We start from the raw sequence: 11,043 nt of genomic DNA on the forward strand, positions 1-11,043 counted from the left end.
TGGATGTCCACATTATGTAACCCTGTCTTTAAAGCAGTGTTGCAAGAAACATCCCCCCCCCAGATCAAAAGCCCGATCCACGATCCGTACAGATGCACGGGGGAATCGCCCTTCGAAACACATTTTGGAAAAACCGAAACGTGGATTGAGCTGATAAATATGCTTCCTACCATTTTCGGAAGCGTACGGCCAATTCGCGTTTCGGTTTTTCTAAAACGCGATTCATACAACAGTTCGGCCGTACGAAGCGCGCACTTTGGGGTCTGATCTGTATGGATCGCGATCGCTTCGGCAGGGCATCCGTCATTTCCACTGTGTAGGCCAAAAAAAGGCTGTTTTTTTTTTTTTTTTTTTTCTTAGTTGGGGGTGGGTCCAACCTGGGTTAGGTTGAGAAGTGAAGGGATTTAACACACATTCATCTCTCATTTGCTCACTTTGAGTTTATGAGAGCTTGGAAAAGAGAAGAGAGGAGAAGAGAGGAGAGGAGAAAAGAGCAGAAGAGAGGAAAGCTTGGAGGAGTGAAGGAGGAGCTAGGAGAAGGAGGAGGAGCTTGGAGGAGCTTGGAGGACTTCCATCTACAAGAGTTAAAGAAGTAAGTGCAAACCCCAAACTCCCTCATTTTTTTGACATTGTCTTTTGTATTTTTCTCCTCCCTCTCCTACTCTTTCCCATTCTTTCTACTTTCTCATTTAATTGCAGGTTGTCCACCACCTATATCCATATTCCAAGATGGTGTTCTTTTGGCTTCTATGTATCATTCCACTTTTGGTTTTAATGATGGCAAGGAGGAGTAGGAATAGAAGGGAAGAAGAACAAGAGGACAGCGGTCCCAATATGAGTGACCCAATGTATGATGAGGAGGAAGGGTTTGAAGAGGAAGGGGATGAAGTTGAACTTGAAGGGAACACTGAAACACTGGAGGGGAAAGCTGCATTAACACCCTTTTGGAACTATGTGACCAAACTTGAAGGGGGAAAGGGTGGTGGAAGCTACAAATTTTTGTGCCCTCATGGTTGTCATGGAGGAAAACCATTTAGTGGTTCATATACCCATGTGAGGAAACATCTTTGTGGGGTGATGGATAGTGATGACAGAAAGGGTGTTGTGGGGATACAAATTTGTCCAAACATTTCAGCTGAACAAAGAAGAAAATACATCCAAATAGAGGAGGTTTCACAACAAAAAAGCAAGAAACAAAAAACTCATTTTGAATCAAGTGCAACCTCTAGATTTGGTAGCTCATCTCCTCATGGTACTTCTAGAAGCTCTGGAGGTAAAAGAACAATAGGGGATTTCCTGAATGTTGCTGGGAGGGATGATGTGGATGGAAAGATAGTCCAGTTTCTTTGTGCTTGCGGTGTACCATTCAATGTGCTTCGCTCTCCTTATTGGCATGAAATGGTAAAGGCCATCAATGAAGCCCCAAAAGGATACAAATCCCCCAATTATGAGAAAGCTAGAACAATGTTATTAGAAAGAGAAAAAGCAAAGGTTCAAAGAGATTTGACATGTTTTACAAATGAGTGGGTAGATTTTGGGGTATCCATTATATCAGATGGGTGGACAAATATTAGAAACCAACATTTGATAAATGTTCTTGGTGTTGGTGCAATATTTATTACATATCGTGACTCCTCCTCCATTAGTGCATCTTCCCAAAACATTGTAGATCTCCTATTGCAATCAATCAAAGATGTTGGTCCGAATAATGTGGTTCAAGTGATCACAGATAATGCAGCAAATTGTAATGCAACAGGAAAAATTATTGAGTGTACTCATCTAAACATCTTTTGGTCTGGGTGCCTGGTTCACACATTGAATATTTTGATGCATGCTATTGTGAAGCATAAAGAATGTGGGTGGATTAATGAGATTTACAGGAGAGGGAAGCAACTCATTAAATTCATCATAGGGCATACAAGGGTAAACTACTTCTATGGCACTTACTCCAAGTTGTAGTTACTTAAACTTGCAAAAACAAGATTTTCCAGTTATTACCTCACCTTTAGGCGGCTAGTGAAGGTGAGAAAAGCTTTAACTAATATGGTGTATGTTGAATCATGGGGGAAATTAACACCAAGGAAACTATTCTTGACATGTACTTTTGGTCACATGTTAAATATGTTTTGCAATTCACGAAACCAATTTATTACATGATCAAGTTTGGAGATTCGGATCGACCAATAATTGGGGAGGTGTATGAGCAAATGGATAGCATGCTGGGGCATATTAAAGACATTGTTGAGCCTAGAGATATCACCTTGTACAACTATATTCGTGCAGAGGTGGAAAACCGATGGGAAATGCTAAATGTTCCATTGCACGCATTAACATATGTTTTGACACCTAAATACTATCATCCATCATGGCTTTCAACACCAACACCTGGGGGGGAGAAGCAGGAGAAAACCACACCAAGATCAAGAGGTTCACAAAAAATATATGATTGCATTGAGTAAATTAGTCCCTAATGAGGAGGAGGCTGCCATGGTATAGAGATAGTTGAGAAACTATACGCTTAACACTGGTCCATTTGGGAGCATGCATGCAATTAGATATCGAGAGAATTTTTCTTCTCTTGAGTGGTGGAACATGCATGGAGGGGCTACTCCACTTCTACAGACTTTGGCATTGCGGGTGCTATCACAGGTGGTAAACACTTCTTCTGCAGAGAGGTGTTGGAGCTCTTATTCTTTCATCCACAGTGTTAAAAGGAATAGGTTAAGTTTAGACCGGGCAGAGAGCTTGGTTTATGTTCATTACGACTTGCGATTGTTGTCCCATTACTGTGATGATGCAAAGACTAATAAAGACCTTAAGATTTGGGACAGGAATCCAGGGGAGCCCAATTTGGAGGATGGAGTGTTGCGATTAGAGCAATACGAGGATGCTCTTATCCAGGTATGTCCATTGTGGCATGAATTTTGCTTATAAAGTATTTCTCTAATTCGCGTTTTTAATTTTTTTGTTAACTAGTGGTTTTTTTTGTATGATTTTTTTGAGCGATTCCAAGATGATGATGATCGAGTTGAGATGCCACCCCCATCTAGTCCCTTGGTTCCTAGGTTCCATGGTTCAACACCAACAGCAGGGGGTTTGTCTTCATCAGTTTCAGTGCCACAACTTCCATAGGCACCATCTTCTTCATTGCCACCACGTGGAGATCCGCTGCCACGTTCTCTTCGTGGTGGAAGGAGGAGAGATTAGTAGATATATTCACAATTTACTACTTTTGTCATAGATTAATCGTTAGACTTGTAGGCTTGTGAATTTGAACCGTTTTGTCTTGGCGGTGACCAAGTGACCTATTTTGTAAACATTATTATTTGAATTTTGGACATGACAAATGTTGACAGTTGCTCACTTTCTAGATAAATCATAATATGCTCTATGTTTTATGTTTTATAATATGCTTAAAAATTTGATGTATATTTGTAATTGCTAGAATATAGATGGTTGATGCTCGAATAATTAATCATTGATGTACATAATAGTAACTACAATGGAATCATGGATTCCATATCTATCTTGATTTATGCAAAAATATGCATGTTTTCATGTCTTATACAACTAATTTGGTATTTGGGATGTTTGTTTTGAATATAAATGCAAACTATATATATAGCAGACGCGCTTCCTATATTTTTGGAAAATGACACTTCTGCATCCCTGCTTCCAAAAAACATCTTTGTTTCATCCCCTCTTCGTGCAACATTGGTTTAAAGGAAGCTACACTAGGGTGTGGCATCATCTTCTATCCCTATCCGGTGATGGTGTAAAGGGTTGTACATGTACTATTTTCAAAAGGATGGAGTTGACAAAGCTTCATATGGCTTCCCTAGGATCCAATGTAATGAACTTGGACAATGATTGTAATTTTAAAGTACCTAGATCTTCTTCCCATGATATGGAAGATTCACTTAATCAAAATGCATCAAACCAATTTGAGTCTGTGGGCGGGTCCACTTCTAAGAGGAGTAAGAGACCCTCTAGTGTTGCTCATGAAAAAATTTCTAAAATCTACAATGTAGTACATAGGGATGAGGCTGACGATGCTATTGATGATTTTTTTATGGCAAATGGAATTTCATTTAATGCTACCCGTTCTCCACATTACAAAGAAATGGTTCGAAAAATCATAGTTGTTGACCCAAGATATGCACCTCCAAATTACAGCAAAATGAGGACATCGTTGTTAGATAAGGGGGTGACAAGAATGCAGGGGCTTATGGGCCCCTTAAACAATCTTGGATTTATTCAGGATGGTCAATAGTTATGGATGGTTGGATAGACATTCAACAAAGCCCATTATTGAATATTATTGCTACATCTCCAACTGGGCCCTATTTTCTAAGAGCAATTGACTGTAGTGGGAAACTAAAGGATGCTACCTTCATGTTTGAAGTATTGAAAGAAGCAATTGATGAGCTTGGTCCTTCAAATGTAGTACATGTAATCACAGATGCAACGCCTGTTTGCAAAGTAGTGGGTTTGATGGTTCAAAGTTGATATAGGCGTATCTTTTGGACTCCTTGTTGTGTACATGCTTTGAATAATGTCCTCAAAGACATTGGAAAAATATCTTGGATTGCAAAACTAATTTTAAATGCAAGAGATGCACAAATGTACATTTGCAACCACCATGCCTCTTTAGAAATCTATAAGATGTACTCAAGGAAGAGGTTTTTGAAACTTACAGAAACAAGATATGCTACATACTTCATTCTTCTTCAATGTATGGTTGAGGTGCATGCATCCTTACAAGCCACTGTTGTTTCCCAAGAGTGGAATGCATGGTCTGAATCTAAATCAATGTAGGCAAAGAAGATAAGAGAGCAGCTTCTCAATGATGATTGGTGGTTTGATTGTAAATATGTTGTTTCTTTCACAACTCCAATTGTGGAGTTGATTAGGTATGCAAATTTTGATTCCCCCACCCTTGGAGAAGTTTATGAATGTATTGATAGCATGGTAGGCAAGATAAGGCACATCATTTGGGATAGAAACCCCTCTTTGGAGTTCTTCAATGAAATTCATAAGATAATAGGGAAGAGATGGATCAAACTCAATACCTCTCTTCACATGGCTACTTATGCCCTTAATCCAAAGTGGTATATGGAGAGACCAAATAGAGTTCTACCCATTGATGATGAAGAAGTGAAACAAGGCTTTCTTGATGCCATATGAAAAATCTATACACCTAATGAAGAAAATGTAATGCAGGAACAATTTATGATTTTGCTACCTTAAACCCTTGCAAATTCTCTCAAGATGCAAGGGTGGACATCAACATTTATGCACAAAGGAATCCCATTGGATGGTGGAGAATGTATGGGGGGGAAGCCCAAGATCTTCGAAATCTTGCCTCATGCTTGTTATCTCAGGTTTCTAGTTCATCAACAGCTGAAAGGAATTGGTCTACTTATAGTTTCATTCATTGTGTTAAGAGGAATAGGCTTACCTCTAAGAGATCAGAGAAATTGGTTTATATGCATAGTAGTCTTCGACTTTGCTCAAGGAAGCTACCTGAGTATTTAGAGCGCCCTGCAATGAGATGGGATGTTGATGCTAAGGAGGCTTCTCAGATTGATGATGATGAGGATAATCCTTCACCAGATGCAGGTTTAGTTGGCATACCTTTGGGTAGCATTGCAGGTGATCTGGTGATGATGAAATTGGAGTGCCAAGTGAGGCTCAAGTTTATATGGATAGCCTTGATGCTAAATATTGCACTTTATGATCATCTTCAACTTTAGTCTTTAATGTTATGTTTTGGCCTTTGAGCATTTTTGGACCATGTATTACTTTGCTACTTTGGGCATTTGTCATTTTTTTTTTACTATGTACTACATTGGGCATGCTAGCAATATGAATATTAATATGATGAGTTCTTTGATTTTCACTATGTTTCTTAAATTCAAAAGTGTCTCTTGAATCATTTACATTTTCAAATTTTCATTTTTGAATTTGATATTCATATAATGAATTAAAATTTTAAATTGATTTTAATATTTGAAATATTTTGATTATTATATAAATTATATAATTAAAAAAACAATTTTTATTTTTTTATTATATAATATTTCCGCTCCCAATTAGTTGCTTCCTGGAAATTTTGGGGAAACTTCTAGCCATTCCAGACACCCGTACCCAAGTTCCAGAAACTCGTGCAACATAGGAGAAAATTCAAGCAAAAGGACCAAAGTTTTTGCCACACGTGCGAGGGATCTAAGACTAAGTTACAGGGGCCAAAGGTGCAGGACATATTTCAGAAATTGTAGGGAAGATGTTGAGATTCAAGATGACTTGATTTGAAGAATTTGTGTTGAAGACTAACTTGGTGGATGGAGGGATTTTATGTCTTGGTCAAAAGGTCTAGGTTGTCTCATTTGATTTGATTCTAAAGAAGAGAAGAAGAATTTATGGGTTTTCCCCTAGAAGAGGGGTTTTTCCTTTGCTGAGTGCCTACATCTTGTGTCCTCTTTGGTGTTTGTGATCTTCATTGTTTGACATTTATCTTGATGATAAGAACATACTAATTGGAAAGGAGAACTAATAAGAAATATCACAGGAAAATGTTAAATAAAGAGAAATCAAATTTATAAAAACCCTAACTATGTTGCCCTAGGGATTTCTCAACATGGTATCAGAGTTAAGGTCAGTGAAACAAGGCAGCTAGAAGATCACTTCTGTGTTAAAGGAAAAGGGTTTCAAATCTACAATTGAAGGTTGAGCCATCTAGAAGGAAAACCGAACTGATATAATACATTTCTGGGCATGAATATAAGTCTATACCTCTGCAATTAGGTTGCAGATGTGGGTGATTAGGGCCTCAGATCTGAACTTGAAAGCCATAACAGTGGGAGGAGTCATGTAGCATTTTTGAGATCCGAATAGCTAGGATATAAGCATAGTCAAGGCCGAGATCCTTGGAAGACAAATCAAAGATCTGTGCATGAAATATAGGATCTGAATTAACCTCAGAAATATGAATTCTAGGACATCTTAGAGATCTATAATTATAAGGTTTTGTGAGTAACTAAATTACTATTTCAAGACATCTTTTATGAACTAGAATTAATCCTTACAGCCAAAATAGAAAGAGACCAAGATCTATTTTCTTAGAGGCATTGGAGGCCTATTTGAAAGATCCACTATTGAAGCCACAATCACTATAAGGAGTCGAAATTCTTGTGAAGGAAAACAAAGTCCAGTGCACCCTTATATAAGAAATCCAAACTCTCTCAAGAGACATAGAAGTTGATAAAGAACTGTTGTGCAAGGCATTTTTGAGCAGTTTACTATAACGATTAGTGAAGCCCTAACCAAAGGGCCATAAAAGTCAATGTCAGAAAATACATCAAATCTTGAAGAATTATCCTAACTAGAATTCAAGGATAGAAGCAACTTTATTATTCAAGATGTGTAACGTTGAAAAAGATCAAGGGCTTCATTTCCTATGGAATAGGTGCATAGCCTATCGTTGAAGAAAGGAAAGTGTATTATCTCTATCTCAAAAGGAAGCATTCTATATCAGTGTAAGGAGAAGTCTATTTGAAGACCTATAGCAGCTCATTCTTGGAAGCCTCTACTACAGTCAAGAAAAGGCATCTAGCATTTTGGGACAAGCTTGAAGTCCTCATCTAAATCAAGTAAGTATTGATATTACTCTTTATGTTTTAGTCATCTAACAATATGTCTTCAGTTTGCAAGAAGCAACAAGCTCAATGGAACATCAATCTTTCAATCATGAAAGACAAAGGTATGTAATGTTGAGGTATGTATAGCATGTTCATTTGTTAAGAGTCTAGCATAAAATGTTTTAGGGTTTACTTGCTTGTATAATCCTAGGGTTTGCAAGCTCTCTTTGTGTTAAAATTATTAATATCTAGGATTGTTAAATAGTACGTATAAAAACCTCATTCACTTGTTCCCTCTTAGAAACACTATCTCATAATGTCTAGGGTTCATAAGGTATGTGGCAAATCTTTGCAAAAATGGAATTGAATGATGTCTAGGTTTTGTATTCAAAACCCTAAGAATCATCTTCTAAAGTTCAATGGAAACCCTAGATTATACTCTCATGCTTGTATACTTTTGCTAGTAAATGTTGTAGGTACATAAAAATTGTTGATGCCATACCTCATGAGAGGGAACCTCTCAAAAGGAAATCCTACTAGGCTTGTAAAAGATCAACTCAAGGTATGTTTAAGGCCACATGATTTGTAGCTAGTCTTCTTCATATAAAAATGGTACAATTATTTTTGGAATTTGCTTTATATTACTAACTCTCTCATGTCTAGGGTTTTGAATCATCAAGATTCTTATTTAGGGTGATTAATCTCTAGATTAAATCAACCCTTGTCTTATTATCGTTTTGTCACTTTGGTAAAACCCTAACCTTTAGGGTTCACTGTAAAACCCTAGCCTTATAGGGTTTGTTGTTGATCTCTAAGTTATATGATGGAACCCTAGATTTTTAGGGTTTGATGAATTAGGGTTTATGGCAAAACCCTTGTAATAGTTAATATAAGATCCTAGGAAAGTATCACTAGGTGTGTATGCTTACGTATGATTGAAACCCTAGATTGGTTAAGTTGTTATATATCCAACATTAAAATTTTGATGTTTGTATCTAGGGTTTACAACAAAACCCTAGTAGAAATTGATATAAGATTCTAGGGCATGATAATGAACCCTAGATATAAAATTCTTCACTATGATTGAAATAAATTGTTGAAATCTAAGGTCTAGTTATTTTGATAATGAAATCTAGAATTTGTGACAAAACCCTAGCAAAGATTGTAAACTGAACTAGGTTTAGGCTTTTATATCTAAAGTTTGATTTATATGCTCCCATTGTGATGACATGCTAACCCTATATTGATAAAGTTGACTTCATCCTCTATATTTGTACTTGGTTAAACTTGTTGTTGAAGATTTGCAGGTACATAAACCTCAAGATGTTGAAGATGCTTACCTACCTCATACTTGATGATGATGTTGAGCATGATGAAAAGAGGGAGTTGTAAGAATGTTGGTAACATTGAAGTATACATTGTTGATGACCTTGCTGCCGAATGAGGATAGAAGGAATGATGTTCTGAAAGGTTGAAGTTGTTTGATGATGCGATGATGTGAAAGAAAGAGCCTATATGGCTGAAGTTGATGAATTTGTCCCCTAGTAGAAAATAAGTTTGGAAAAAGAAAGTGTATATCTTCCCAGTTGAGAAGGAGGGCATATTGTGATAGCTATAGTAAAGGCCTTGAAGAAAGAGTAAGATCGGAGAAAGGATAAAGCACTACAAATAGTTATTTGTGTTTGATGAAGTTATGAACAAGAATTGGCTATTTTGGAAAGTGTTGAGGCTGAGTTTGGTGCTACCAGAAAATTTGAAGAAGGAATCTTCCATCAAGATTTATTTGGATATTGTGATGACCTAAGCAGAATCATAATAGTTGAATACCCTGGAGTTTCATGTTAGCATACAAGAACATATACATTGGAACTTTGATATTTGTTGGGGTCATGAAGCCACCATACATGCAACCAGACGAACTAGTAGCTGATGTGTTGACAAAATTTCTTCCCAACAAGAATGTAGTTTTAGGAGCATGCTCAGATTGGTGGATGTGGAGCTATCAGATCTGCGCATAACATAAGGGAGTGAAAGTAGCAGAGCAATAGCCGAGCAGAGGGAAAGAGAGAGTTTTCGACTTTTTCAGAGATGGTTACAACAGAGCTTAGAGATCAGGATAGGTTGGATGGATCTTCCAACTATGTCATTTGGAAAGCTAGGATATCCTTCCTTCTAGATGAATATGACTTGAAAGCCTACATAGATAATGTGGTGGCAATTCCCTAGGATCCAGATCAGCAAAAAGAATACAGGAAGGAAGTGGCGAAGGTGAAGTGGTTGATCTTGGATAGAGTCTGGGACCATATAGTGTTGAAATTTCTAAGTCTAACTCGTTAGAAATTCTTCCTGCACTATCTGGTTTATTTCACCTATTTGTTTAATTACTTAACAAGTTATTTAACCATATAAATATTGAAAATAAACACAATTACAGTCTCAACCATCTACATATCATCAGCTGAAAGAATAGACAAACACACAAGGGACACCGTTATTTTTGGACAATCGTCCCTAGAAAAACCCAACTTGGGAAAACTGGTGCAGCTGTTCTGAGGGTTTTATTATTAAGCAGCTTTCTTGAGTACAACTAGGGTGCCAAACTGACTCACCCAACAGAGAAATCAATTTGACAATAATACCTCTCTTCGGAAGCAAATATTCAACAAGTCTGCTCCACGAAAATCTCTCTGACACTTCTCTGAAGCTTTGCGTCAGCCCTCCTGGCCTCTACGTCAATCAGAAGCCACCTGCATCAACCTTTTGCTGCTCTGCGCTGCCTCTCTGGCCCTCTGCATCACCCACGCAGGCCCTGCTAGCCTTTGCGCAATCACTCTGGCCCTCTACATGGCTCATGCTGGCTCTGCGTAGCCTCCTCTGCTTCTGCATTGGTCCTTCGGCACTATCTCTACCTCTCTGCCATGCACTCACTGCCCCTCGCTGCAGATCTAATTACTTGTTCGATTTCTCTCAGGAAACCCCGCTCCAGAAAATCAAATTGACTGATCAATCTTGGTGTATCTCCAACTGACCCTCAAGCCTCCTCTTATACTTTTTCTGTTGAGTCTTCAATGACCGAGATTAAATCTCTAATCAACAGCTAAGATTAGATTTGGCTTGATCCATGTCTTTTAGAACATTCTCATCTATTTTTATATTAATACCCATTAATATTTTTATTTTCCTAAGTTTAGACTTAGGAACCCATTAAAAATATTCATTATTTTAATATCTCTCTAACCAGGTGGAATTTCGCCAAACCATTTCTGGGTATTGGAGATCTCATGTGCTTTAGCCTCTCCACTAATTTTCATGGGTAAAGCACATCCGAGGCTACCCAAAATGAACACTCCCTCTTAGTGAGGAATGTGCTCTAGTAATGCTTCATCACTGAACATCACCCTGA

This window comes from Pinus tabuliformis, chromosome 5_1, assembly GCF_031772625.1.
Source record: "Pinus tabuliformis cultivar Carrire ecotype Pingquan chromosome 5_1, CPIR1, whole genome shotgun sequence".
NCBI lineage: Eukaryota > Viridiplantae > Streptophyta > Pinopsida > Pinales > Pinaceae > Pinus > Pinus tabuliformis.